Raw genomic sequence first — 14,590 nt, forward strand, 5'->3', positions numbered from 1 at the left:
TTCATAGCCTCCTGTTTATTACATCAAGACAAACCCAGTTGGTCAGATGATCATCAGTTTTCTCTGGATGATGCAAAGCACACATGGAGCCATCTTGCTTCACATTGAAGACTGGAAAAAAAGAGGACCCCATTTTTATGCATTGTTGACACATTTAAAGATGCTTTCTGGAACCCATAGTTCAAAAGGTTGTGCTTCAAAGACAAAATATGTCCCTCACAGTTGCATACTACATTGTTCTCTCACTGTCTGTGCTTTGCCCCCTTCCCACACCCTGTAGCAAAGGGTTCCCCAAAGATCGTCTTTCAGCTTTATACGACCCATTGGAGTCAGAAGTTTACCTGGAAAACACCTAGTCAATCTTGTTGTAAGCTACTGTAAGTCTGAGAATCTCCCTCCTTTTTCTGTATTTCCTGTTAGCCTAATACAGAATAAAAAATAACACCTCCCCCTAGTGGCCAAGACATAAAAACAGCAAGTTTCCATGAGATCACCATTTGGGATTTAGAAATACAGTCGTGGCCAAAAGTTTTGAGAGTGACACAAATATTAATTTTCACAAAGTTTGCTGCTTCACTGTCTTTAGATATTTTTGTCAGATGTTACTATGGAATACTGAAGTATAATTACAAGCATTTCATAAGTGTCAAAGGCTTTTATTGACAATTACATGAAGTTGATGCAAAGAGTCAATATTTGCAATGTTGACCCTTTTTTTTTAAAGACCTCTGCAATCCGCCCTGGCATGCTGTCAATTAACTTCTGGGCCACATCCTGACTGATGGCAGCCCATTCTTGCATAATCAATGCTTGGAGTTTGTCAGAATTTGTGGGGTTTTGTTTGTCCACCCGCCTCTTGAGGATTGACCACAAGTTCTCAATGGGATTAAGGTGTGGGGAGTTTCCTGGCCATGGACCCAAAATATCCATGTTTTGTTCCCCGAGCCACTTAGTTATCACTTTTGCCATAAGGCAAGGTGCTCCATCATGCTGGAAAAGGCATTGTTTGTCACCAAACTGTTCCTGGATGGTTGGGAGAAGTTGCTCTCGGAGGATGTGTTGGTACCATTCCTTATTAATGGCTGTGTTCTTAGAAAAAATTGTGAGTGAGCCCACTCCATTGGCTGAGAAGCAACCCCATACATGAATGGTCTCAGGATGCTTTAATGTTGGCATGACACAGGACTGATGGTAGCGCTCACCTTGTCTTCTCCGGACAAGTTTTTTTCCAGATGCCCCAAACAATCGGAAAGGGGATTCATCAGAGAAAATGACTTTACCCCAGTCCTCAGCAGTCCAATCCCTGTACCTTTTGCAGAATATCAGTCTGTCCCTGAAGTGGCTTCTTTGCTGCCCTTCTTGACACCAGGCCATCCTCCAAAAGTCTTTGCCTCACTGTGCATACAAATGCACCCTTTTTGTGCAAAGCAATGATGATGGCATGTGTTTCCTTGCAGGTAACCATGGTTGACAGAGGAAGAACAATGATTCCAAGCACCACCCTCCTTTTGAAGCTTCCAGTCTGTTAATCGAACTCAATCAGCATGACAGAGTGATCTCCAGCCTTGTCCTCGTCAACACTCACACCTGAGTCAACGAGAGAATCACTGACATGATGTCAGCTGGTCCTTTTGTGGCAGGGCTGAAATGTAGTGGAAATGTTTTTTAGGGATTCAGTTCATTTGCATGGCAAAGAGGGACTTTGCAATTAATTGCAATTCATCTGATCACTCTTCATAACATTCTGGAGTATATGCAAATTGCCATCATACAAACTGAGGCAGCAGACTTTGTGAAAATTAATATTTGTGTCATTCTCAAAACTGTTGGCCACGACTGTATATGTAACATGAATTTCAATAATTACAGTATGTACATCAAACCTACATCAAAGTACATTAAACCTCCCAAAATGTATTTTCCAGTATCAGTATTTCCTTTTTCAGGCTTTTTTCCTGGCAATAGATTCAACTGTTCAACATTTACAGCCAAATGTTTAATACCCCGGATATTCCTAGAACATATTCTGGAAAGTCCACAGAATCAGTGGTCACTTTATTAGGTACAACCCCCTTTGCATCTGGAACAGCGTGAATTCAAAACAGTTGATGGAACTGGGAAAGGAGATAGACTGTTTTTAAGTCCAGTTGGAGTTTATTATAGTCAGTACAAACTGAGTGTTGGAATTATTATAAAAGCAGTTTTGGAACTTTTCTGAGTTACCAAAGACCATCACAGACTGTGCTGTCATTTTGCACATTCTAAAGTTCAAACAAACAGTAACAGAATACCTGAATACTTCTCTGCATGCTTTAGTGTCTAGCAAGCCAAGACCACTGGACTTGGTGTATGTAGGAGCAATTTATTTTCGTGAATAGGGTGGATGAACCTAATAAAGTGGCAACTGAGTATAGATATCACAAACAACTCCTTTTGAGCAGTGTCTGTCTGTTATAAGTTTGATCAATGGGTATAATGGTAAATATGATCCCCAAGGACCTCATAGGCTCACTTGGATATATAGAGTTGGAGACCTGGAAGCCAGAAATCTTTCTGTTTGAGAGGGGGTCAAATACTTATTTCCCTCATTAAAATGCAAATCATTTTATAACATTTTTGACATGCGTTTTCTGGATTTTTTTCTTGTTATTCTGTCTTTCACTATTCAAATAAACCTACCATTAAAATGATAGACTGATCATTTCTTTGTCAGTGGGCAAATGTACAAAATCAGCAGGGGATCAAATACTTTTTTCCCTCACTGTATATATACAGTGTATACGTATGTTATGGTTGACTCTTAGTTTTCCTTATCTCCATTGTGGAATGTCCATGTTGATCCTCTTGGTTATCTTGGTCCTCTTGATCCATTCACCTGTCTTCTTTGTTAGTCAGGCCTGACCCCTTCATCCCATAGTTTTTTCCTGTAATCTAATTTAATATGACTGAAGATGCAGAATTTTCTGCCAGGCCCCTTCCAATAGGGTATAACAGACTGGTTAGAACTTCGACCACACGCCCTCTAGACGAACTACATGCCCTCTATCAAATCAAAACTGGAATTTTTCCTCGAAACAAAGATTGTAAAAGTATGCTAGTCATTTATAGAATAAATCATATCCAGCTTGATGATTCTGTGACAAACGGTGAATTAGTTATTGATTTTTACATTTTAAATGGCTTTTGGCGAATGTCTGTTGAATGTCCGAATGTGTGAATACAAAACCAACTTTACCCCTTAACAGCAACCGTCTAATCGTTTTTCTCTGACATTCGTCTTGGCACTCAAAATGAAGCCGGGAAATTAGGATAGCTTTTCTCAAATAGTTTTTGTTTCACCAAAACACACATTTCTACAAAGACAATCACCACTACATTAACTTTCTTTGCAGAGAATCCAATTATATGTAGGAGCAATGTCATTAAAAAACGATGTCATGACGTGGCCCTCTTTGGGTATAGCGAGTGCCTTCCCCCGCTCTCCCTCTTACACTCAGGTTCTGTTATCTCAGGTCGTAAATTCCTGGAGGAGACTCTCTCCCTCATGCAGTATAGAGAGAGAAAGGTTCACAGTAGAACAAAGGAACTTCTTCTACCTCACAGAACTTGAGAACTGAACAATATCCATGTTTTGGAGAATGTGTAAACGGTTGGTGGAGAATCCAGCTACGACCGGTCCATTTTGTCTAATGTTTGTGACCTCATGAGAGACAATACAGCCACATTACCATAACTCTGTTTATACAAGAGTCTCCGTTATGAGATTTGCATCTAATTATTGTATAAAATGAATGAGTAAAGATGAAACTATTTGTGAAATTATGTAATGTGAGTTTAAACAGTTTAATGAAAGAGAATCCAATTCACTTTAAAATTTAACTAAGTCATTGGCCCGCCCCATGAGCACAGACATTGATCTGGCGTCACAGCACAGCCCTTTTCTGCTGTTCCAAATATAAACCCCACCTGGAGAAGCCCACTTGAGACCATGCGTACCTCGATTACCGAGAGGGTTAAGGTTTGAGTAGAGACCATGCATTCCTCGGTCATCTGAGGGAACTAAGGTTGCAATGATTGTTGAATTCCTAACCAAACCACATGGAGCATTGGCTACACTGGTGGAAATGGTTAAACTCTGAGACTATCAATACCGACAGAATAAGAGAAAATCTTCGATACTAATTACTAGTCTGCAGCTAGAATTTATGTCGAACTGGAATGCGAAGACCGACAACCGCCGAAACATCTATTTTATGAGAACATTTCTGAATGGGACTCTGAAGTATCCATTCTGACTACGAAAGACTCCAGGGACACAAAGAGATGTTCAGATGAACTTTCCAACAGAAAGACGGACAATTCCAACAGAGATCATGACGACACACTGAGCGTAAATATATATATTGATTGAAATTATTCCGAATGAGTGAGCGTTCACGTGCAAAGGATTAGCATTTCAATTATTATAATTATCAACTGTGTAGTGTCTTGTCTTTCCCGGCCTTCTCAGTCCACACCCACTTCCCTTATCATTTCCTTGTAACCATATAAATTGTTGTTTGTTTATGCATTTCTGTGATTATTTAGTTAGTTATTAAATAAATTATTAAGACAATTGATGTATGGATGATTCATAGCAAAGACTGGGTTCGTGCAGATAACCAACAACATTCGACGTTTGGAATGAGACTAACGTGAGGTAAAGAATGATTCATTAATTAGAAGACTAATTGGTCAGATATTAAAATATCTGAAAAGTTATATTAGGAAAATTATAACTTTGTAATCTGAAGATTTTCCTTGGTGCCCCCACTTCCTGGTTAATTACAGTTACATGATTAGTTTAATCACGTAATAATAATTACAGAGAATTTATTTGATAAAATAAGTCTTCACTTTAATGATGCCAAAGACAAGACATATAAGAAATTGTTAAACTTACAGTTAAATCAAATGTTAAACCAAATTCAATTTGGTGGAAATGTTGGGTTTTTCCTACCAAGGTCATTGCTAAGGTTTACCAATTTAGAGCCAATCATTTCCAGACACTCCATGTCTCTTAGCTGAGTACTTCAGTATTACAAAAGGAAAGGGATTCCATGATTTGCATTGAAACACCACTGGCCGGTCTCTCTCCAACTCTCCAACTCTCCAACTCCTGTCCCCTTTCTGAGTTATCAAGGCTGAGCTACAGTATGACCACAGTGATCTAATTTCAGTCCCTCCTCGACTACCTGGGTCCCTCTGTCCCTCTGACTCACCACAGACCACAACAGACTCAGATGTTTTTCCTACATATTAAACTCTACTATTACCTCCTCACTCCTCATAGGCTGGTTTTTGCCCAGGCACACCAAGGTAAAGGTAAAGAAAAGAGTGTCACCTAGTAGTGATTGAACTCTGATTAAGGCTCTATTCAATCTGTATCACTGAAGCGTTATAGATTGCACGATAGACATCAAAAGGTAATTTCCTATTGAGACAACATATGCAGTGTTTACCGTGAACGCAGTCTCCGCTAACGCGGGAACATTGCCTTCAAATTTCAATCACGCTGTAATGCTGACCTTCCGGTTTGTTTACATAGTATGCTAGGATAACTGACATGGCAGGTTAGAGAACTAATACAGCTGGTTATGTGAATTAAGGTAGCAGGTTATGAGAATGGGGTTAAGGTTAGGAAAATGGTTAGGGTTATCTACAATGCTAAATAAAGGTTACAAAAAAATAAAATAAAAAGCTACAATGCTGTTATCAACAACTGTTGTCCCCGATGCAACCACTAGATGGCGCAGTAGATTTAGGCTACTCCATCTAGCCACAACCGTAAAAAAACCTAAACAAACCATCTGTGGCGACAAATCATCAGTATCTTAATTAGACTACGTACAATCGGCCCACGTCTATTCATGTTGTTCCAGTCCCAATATATCATTTATCATGGCATTAAACAAGATGGTATGCTGCTGATTACGGGATCCCATGGCCATTTCACAAATCAGTGAGGGAGCTGTCCTAATATGAACCATATTAACTTTCCAAATGAGAAACTCAAGATCCTATTATATAATCTCCCTGAAGTACCCATAGTCCTTCTCGGACTTTGCTATCAAAGTAGGACTCTTTGGTGTGCATGGGCCTTGTGGATATCGATTACCACATGTAATTGCATCCTGGGAGGAACAACAATAAACACCTTAACCAGCTTACAGCAGATGGTTCATTCAAACACTTTCCCTTTCTTCAGGGGGCTGGAGGTCATACTCGAAGCCTCACCAGTCCCATTTGCGTTAGAATTTCCAAAAGAGAAAGTGTAGGCCAGAGGTGTGGACTTGAGTCACATGACTTGGACTCGAGTCAGACTCGAATCACAAATATGATGACTTGCAACTCGACTTTGACTTTAACACCAATGACTCGTGACTTGAGCCTTATGACTCGACCTGACTTGATACCCTCCCCAAGCCCAAATATAAAAAATGATGTGTGCAGCGCATCAACTCTTCATTTAATGGATTACAGCTTGAATCGGACAGCAGCCAATCAAATTGTGCCAGCTGAGAAAAAGTTGTGCGTGGCAGTGCAGAGGAACGTCGGCGGGTGAATTCAGATGGAGCCCTTGAAAAGATGATACCTAAAATTAATATTTTCGGATATAAAGAAGACGCTGTATCAACAAAAACGGATTGCAAAACTTGCAAAACATGCGGGAAGAAAATTACAGACGGAGGTGCAACAATTTCCAACTTTGTTCGGCATTTGAAGCTGCACAAAGAACGGTAAATCGTGGCTAATATAGCCGACAGCTATATATTTTATTACTTTACTGGTGTATCATGTAGGCTAACGTAACGTTAAATCAATGAGCCTCCACACAGTCAGTCAGTGCAGGAACGTGATCATTGCACCCAAGATTGAGCTACAACTGGCTAGGCAGTTGGTAGCCTGGCTGCCTGATGTTTCTGCTGTTCCTATAACCATTGTGTACAAGCCTACATCGCCCGAATGTGCCCCATAGCGATCCTCGATAGTTGATCACTATTGGGGGGGGGGTCTTTCTCATGGCTACCCATGTATTTCCATGGAAGTATAACGTTTATTTGGAAAGTAATAAATATATAGATATTTTGTAAAGCATTCATGATTTGTGTAAATGTAATATACTATTACTCTTGTTAAAAATATGAAATGGTATTACATTTGGTGAAGAGCACATTATGACTTGTTTAGGACTCGAAACTCAAAGTTTAGGACTTGAGACTTGACTTGACTTGATACTTGACGGTCTTGGCTTGAGACTTGACTTGGACTTGCCTGTCTTGACTTGGGACTTGACTTGGGACTTGAATGCTAAGACTTGAGACTTACTTGTAAAACAATGACTTGGTCCCACCTCTGGTGTAGGCTATATAGAAATAATTACGCTCAAATTGAAAAAACATTAAACGAAATAATGAGGATTTCTATCTAATGTCGTAGGTGTAGATTACATCTCACATGCCATGTTTCCGAATTTGTACAAGGCTGCATGGGTTTTCTCTTATTGTGACTCCGTACAGCCAATGGCAACATCTGCTTTAGGTATAATGCCAGGAGCTGCTTGTGGATATGATTCCTCCTATTCCTTTTGTAGATTAGTCCTAATCTTGAATTTGTTGAAGGCACAAAGACCCCTGAGTACTAAAAGCGGTGAGGCAAATTCTTTCTGTACCGTTATCTAGTGTTCAAAGTTAACAATCATTCACTAATCTCTCAGCTGTTCCTAGGATAGGACATCTGGTATCACAGATACTAGGATAATTGTGGAATGGTATCATATTGTATTATTTTGCATAATATCAATGATAATAGCAGCAGAAAAACCTGCCAAATTACATTTAGTTGATCTCCTATTAACAATCTCAGCAGTGTACAGTCGTGGCCAAAAGTTTTGAGAATGACACAAATATTAATTTTCACAAAGTCTGCTGCCTCAGTTTGTATGATGGCAATTTGCATATATACTCCAGAATGTTATGAAGAGTGATCAGATGAATTGCAATTAATTGCAAAGTCCCTCTTTGCCATGCAAATGAACTGAACCCCCCCAAAATTCCACTGCATTTCAGCCCTGCCACAAAAGGACAAGCTGACATCATGTCAGTGATTCTCTCGTTAACTCAGGTGTAAGTGTTGACGAGGACAAGGCTGGAGATCAGTCTGTCATGCTGATTGAGTTCGAATAACAGACTGGAAGCTTCAAAAGGGTGGTGCTTGGAATCATTGTTCTTCCCCTATCACCCATTGTTACCTGAAAGGAAACACGTGCCGTCATCAATTCTTTTGCACAAAAAGGGCTTCACAGGCAAGGATATTGCTGCCAGTAAGATTGCACCTAAATCAACCATTCAACGGATCATCAAGAGCTTCAAGGAGAGCGGTTCATTTGTTGTGATGAAGGCTTCAGGTCGCTCAAGAAAGTCCAGCAAGCGCCAGGACCGGGATAGAGGCACCACCAGTACAGAGCTTGCTCAGGAATGGCAGCAGGCAGGTGTGAGTGCATCTGCACGCACAGTGAGGCGAAGACTTTTGGAGGATGGCCTGGTGTCAAGAAGGGCAGCAAAGAAGCCACTTCTCTCCAGGAAAAACATCAGGGACAGACTGATATTCTGCAAAAGGTACAGGGCTTGGACAGCTGAGGACTGGGTTCAAGTCATTTTCTCTGATGAATCCCCTTTCCGATTGTTTGGGGCATCCGGAAAAATGCTTGTCCGGAGAAGACAAGGTGAGCGCTACCATCAGTCCTGTGTCATGCCAACATTAAAGCATCCTGAGACCATTCATATGTGGGGTTGCTTCTCAGCCAAGGGAGTGGGCTCACTCACAATTTTGCCTAAGAACACAGCCATGAATAAAGAATGGTACTAACACATCCTCTGAGAGCAACTTCTCCCAACCATCCAGGAACAGTTTGGTGACGAACAATGCCTTTTCCAGCATGACTCCAGCACCTTGCCTTAAGGCAAAAGTGATAACTAAGTGGCTCGGGGAACAAAACATCGATATTTTGGGTCCATGGCCAGGAAACTCCCCAGACCTTAATCCCATTGAGAACTTGTGGTCAATCCTCAAGAGGCGGGTGGACAAACAAAACCCCACAAATTCTGACAAACTCCAAGCATTGATTATGCAAGAATGGGCTGCCATCAGTCAGGATGTGGCCCAGAAGTTAATTGGCAGCATGCTAGGGCGGATTGCAGAGGTCTTGAAAAAGAAGGGTCAACACTGCAAATATTGACTCTTTGGATCAACTTCATGTAATTGTCAACAAAAGCCTTTGACACTTATGAAATGCTTGTAATTATACTTCAGTATTCCATAGTAACATCTGACAAAAATATCTAAAGACAGTGAAGCAGCAAACTTTGTGAAAATTAATATTTGTGTCACTCTCAAAACCTTTGGCCACGACTGTATTACATGTAATATGCCTCAAAGGAATGGCCTCCCAAACTCCAACACCTGTCCACTGCTTTGAGCAGCAGGTGACTAGTCCTCCTCCCTGGTACAATTATCTAATGGGATAATGAAAAACATGTAATATATTTAGATTTATTCATGATTTATTCAATTTACAATATTTCACAGTGTGTGTGTGTGTACTTATGTGATTGGACTATCAAAATGAACAAATACCTGCAGAAGGGGCCACTGGCCTAGATTTGGTCATGAGTCACTGAAATTCAGAGATATTAATTGGAGTCAGATTATAAAATAAGAAATAAAATAAGAAATAAGAGAGAAAGCTATATACAGGGTCAGTGTCAGTACCAAATTTACAATGATACTGGAGTATTTGAGGTAGTTGCAGTGCCTTCAGAAATTATTCATACTAATTGATTTATTTGACATTGCGTTTCAGCCTGAATTCAAAATTGATTAAATTCATTTTTCTCTCTAACCCATCTACACAAAATATCTCATAATGACACATTCAAAATATGCTTTTAGAATGTTTTGCTAATTTATTGAAAATTAAATACAGAAATAACTAATTTAAATACAGTACCAGTCAAAGGTTTGGACACACCTACTCATTCCACGGTTTTTCTTTATTTTTACTATTTTCTACATTGTAGAATAATAGTGAAGACATGAAAACTATGAAATAACACATGGAATCATGTAGTAAACAAAAAAGTGTTACACAAATCAAAATATATTTTATATTTTACATGCAGCCACTCTTTGCCTTGACAGCTTACCACTCTCTTGGCATTCTCTCAGCCAGCTTCATAAGGAAGTCACCTGGAATGGATTTCAATTAACAGGTGTGCCTTGTTAAAAGTTAATTTGTGGAATTTCTTTCCTTCTTAATGCGTTTGAGCCAATCAGTTGTGTTGCGACCGGTGGCGAATTTAGCATGTAAGTCTTGGTGGGGGAAAAAAATTATAATTGTGGGATGCATGCCAGAAAAGCCACTACACAACACAACACTAAACAATACATTAATTGTACAATAAAGGTGACAAACGGTGCCCAAAAACTGTTAGGGCCTACATAAAGCTATCCCAACAGCAGAGTCCCAACATCTTACCACTGCTACACCTGGCTATCAGCGGAGCATTGTCTCGCAGCGAGACAGTTCAATCAGCCTCATTTACTGCCTTTTAAAAAAACATTGCTGATATGGCTGACTTGCTTAAACAAATGTGGTTTCTGAAGACAATTGATATGTACAAACGATGGCATAAGGGGACGACAAGCGGATAAAAGGCAATCCGTTATTTCGATTAAGACATTAATGAGCGAGCTAGGACGTAATGTTCGTCAATATAACTATTTATTTAGCACTTTTGAAATGTACAGCGACAGAATTCAGATCATGGGCCGTTCTTACAGTGTTCTCCCTGTACACCAAGTCAGAACCGTAGGATAAATAAAGGGGGAATATAATCAGACAATGAGCGCACTTACAATATTTGATGATTACATTTCTCTAAAACAGGTTATAGGCTACAATAGAACAGTCAGAACAGTAGTCGAAATTAAGAGGGGTAAATAGACCAAATTATTAGGGTGAGGCACATGGGCTACTAACATCTTACTACACAATATACACTTAGTATTACTTTCTTAGCTACAGTGTACATATCTCCCTGGCATATTACATAATTTACGAATCAGCATACAATACATTTTTGGACTCACATTGTTCATGCTGTGCTCACTTGAACTGGAAGGTGGCGCGGCGGTCCTCCGAGTTAACAGTTGTTTTGAGCGCGGCACAAGTCCTGCTTCATTGACAGCATGGCCAATATTGAATGTTTATCATTCTAAACTTGGAAAAGAGCCCCTTTATCCCAGATTTGGGACCACACAGCAACTCCATTGATTACTTCCAAACCACTCGTTGAATTTGCGATTTCCAACTTGTTGTGTAGTGTTTATGTCCAATGGCCAATGAGCACTGATACGTTTTATCTATAATTTCTCTTCATTATTTATCTTCATATGACACAGATTAAAAAGGATTTGCCAGTAGATTGTCAACTTGATTCATGATGATGACTGCTAGCTAAGATTTTGAAAGTATGATGTTGATATGATCAGTCCAATCAAAGCTACTGTACATATAATGTGATTTGACGTAATTTATCTGTGGCCAATGACCTTGAGCCTTCTTTAATGGGCACTTTTATGGCAGCAGCCGAAGGGCTAAAATGTTCAAGGTTTCCTCTTACACATGGCAGTGATGTAAAGTCCCCATGAGTGATAGAACACTGAGCCAATCACGGCGCAACGCTCCGTATTTTCTGCTGTCTTGCCCCACCACCACAGAAAGCACTGAGCTAGGCTGAAACACCTGCATTTTGGAGCTGCCTTACTCAAGAAAACAAAAAAGAGACCTGTTTGAATGCAACTTTCAAATATATATATTATTTTTTACATTGTTTGCAAACTGATATGTGACACGTATTAATGGCAAAATAACATGCCAAACAGGCAAGCCCCACCTGCCCTGAATGATGGGTCGCCACTGGTTGTGACAAGGTAGGGGTGGTATACAGAAGATACCCCTATTTGGTAAAAGACTAAGTCCATATCATGGTAAGAAAATCTCAAATAAGCAAAGAGAAACGACAGTCCATCATTACTTTAAGACATGAAGATCAGTCAGTACAGAACATTTTAAGAACTTTGAGTTTCTTCAAGTGCAGTCGCAAAAACCATCAAGTGCTATGATGAAACTGGCTCTCATGAGGACCGCCACAGGAAAGGAAGACCCAGAGTTACCTCTGCTGCAGAGGATATGTTCATTAGAGTTAACTGCACCTCAGATTGCAGCCCAAATAAATGCTTCACAGAGTTCAAGTAACAGACACATCTCAACATCAACTCCTCAGAGGAGACTGTGTGAATCAGGCCTTCATGGTTGAATTTTGACAAAGAAACCACTATTAAAGGGCATCGATAATAAGAAGATACTTGCTTGGGCCAAGAAACACGAGCAATGGACATTTGACTGGTGGAAATCTGCCCAAATTTGAGATTTTTGGTTCCAACCGCTGTGTCTTTGTGAGACGCTGTGTGGGTGAACGGATGATCTCCGCATGTGTATTTCCCACCGTGACGCATGGAGGTGGTGTGATGGCATGGGGTTGCTTTGCTGGTGACACTGTCAGTGATTTATTTAGAATTCAAGGCACACTTAACCAGCATGGCTACCACAGCATTCTGCAGCGATACGCCATCCCATCTGGTTTGCGCTTAGTGGGACTATCATTTGTTTTTCAACAGGACAATGACCCAAAACAGACCTCCAGGCTGTGTAAGGGCTATTTTACCAAGAAGAAGAGTGATGGAGTGCTGCATCAGATGACCTGGCCTCCACAATCACCCGACCTCAACCCAATTGAGATGATTTGGGATGAGTTGGATCGCAGACTGAAGGAAAAGCAGCCAACAAGTGCTCAGCATATGTGGGAACTCCTTCAAGACTGTTGGAAAAGCATTCCAGGTGAACCTGGTTGAGAGAATGCCAATAGTGTGCAAAGCTGTCATCTAGGCAAAGGGGGGCTACTTTGAAGAATCTCAAATATAAAATATATTTTGGTTACTACATGATTCCACGTGTTATTTCATAGTTTTTATGTCTTCACTATTATTCTACAATGTAGAAAATAGTATAAATAAAAACCCTGGTACTGCAGGTTGAAACAACTTTGATGTTTTGAATACTTCTACTCTATTCATTGTAGCTTTAATAACATGTGAAATTGCTTGAGACTTACATGTATTCTCAGTCCATCTGCAGTTTTTTTATTTGCCTAAACACTGTCTTATCATTCGTTAAGAATAACTGAACATCCAACCATAAACACCCTTTTGGTATGTTGTAGTGTTGTCAATTTTATTCTTGTGTGGGGTGATTTCATAATCAAAATGAACAACTTGAATCGGACTTCAATAAGCCTCTTTTTATTTAAAAGAACAAAAACACTTGAATATCCTTTGTCATACAGTGATTTACCTATGAAACCAAAAGTGCGTGGTACTTTACAAAGAAGTTGGGACAGTCAGTGCATCATTGTGTCTGTGGTATATAAGACACAAAAATAAAAACCAACAGGACCATCTACATTAATATGCAAGTGAAATAAATAGCAACTAATATCTAACATCAATCAATATGAAACTGTATAAAAACAGACTAACAGCAACATCTCATACTCATTTTGAAGGATTGCTTTGAAGTATTGCTAAATAACATTATGAACATAAATACTGCACCATTAGAGTAACACTAGCGACTTTCTCTACAGTCTCTTCCATTCCACATGCACTTTACACACAAACATGCTTTATACTTCAATGCACATTGGCTGCGTTTACACAGGTAGCCCAATTCTGGTCTTTAAACAAATCAGATATTTTTTTGTTTGTTGAGACAATGCAATTGCTCAAAAGACCAATTAGTGGAAAAAAAGATCTGAATTGGGCTGGCTGTCTAATTGCAGCCTTCGATACTTAGTCCTAGATTCAATCAGATCACATGTTAACCGGCGATAGCTGACACCCGCATAGCTGGTCTTTTTGCGGTGTCGGATGTGGAACTGCATTAGAGCTGTCAAATCAGAGCGGCTGCTCGTGTGGTCATTGTCACGAAGCCACACTAGTCCCACTTACATTAGAAGTTCAGAAGAAGAAAGTATAGGCTATATAGAATTAATGACACACAAATTGAAAATCATTAAACTAAATAAGGATTTACACAGTGTACAAAACATTAGGAACACCTTCCTAATATTGAATTGCACCCCCTTTGCCCTCAGAACAGCCTGAATTCATCGGGGCATGGACTATACAAGGTGTTGAAAGTGTTCAACAGGGATGCTGGCCCATGCTGATTCCAATGCTTCCCACAGATGTTTCAAGTTGGCTGGATGTCCTTGGGTGGTGGACTGTTCTTGTTACACACAGGAAACTGTTGAGCGTGAAAAACCCAGCACCGTTGCAGTTCTTGACACACAAACTGGTGCGCCTGGCACCTACCATACCCCATTCAAAAATCTTAAAAAGCTTAAATCTTTTGTCTTGCCCATTCACC

This window comes from Salmo trutta, chromosome 19 (genome assembly GCF_901001165.1).
Source record: "Salmo trutta chromosome 19, fSalTru1.1, whole genome shotgun sequence".
NCBI lineage: Eukaryota > Metazoa > Chordata > Actinopteri > Salmoniformes > Salmonidae > Salmo > Salmo trutta.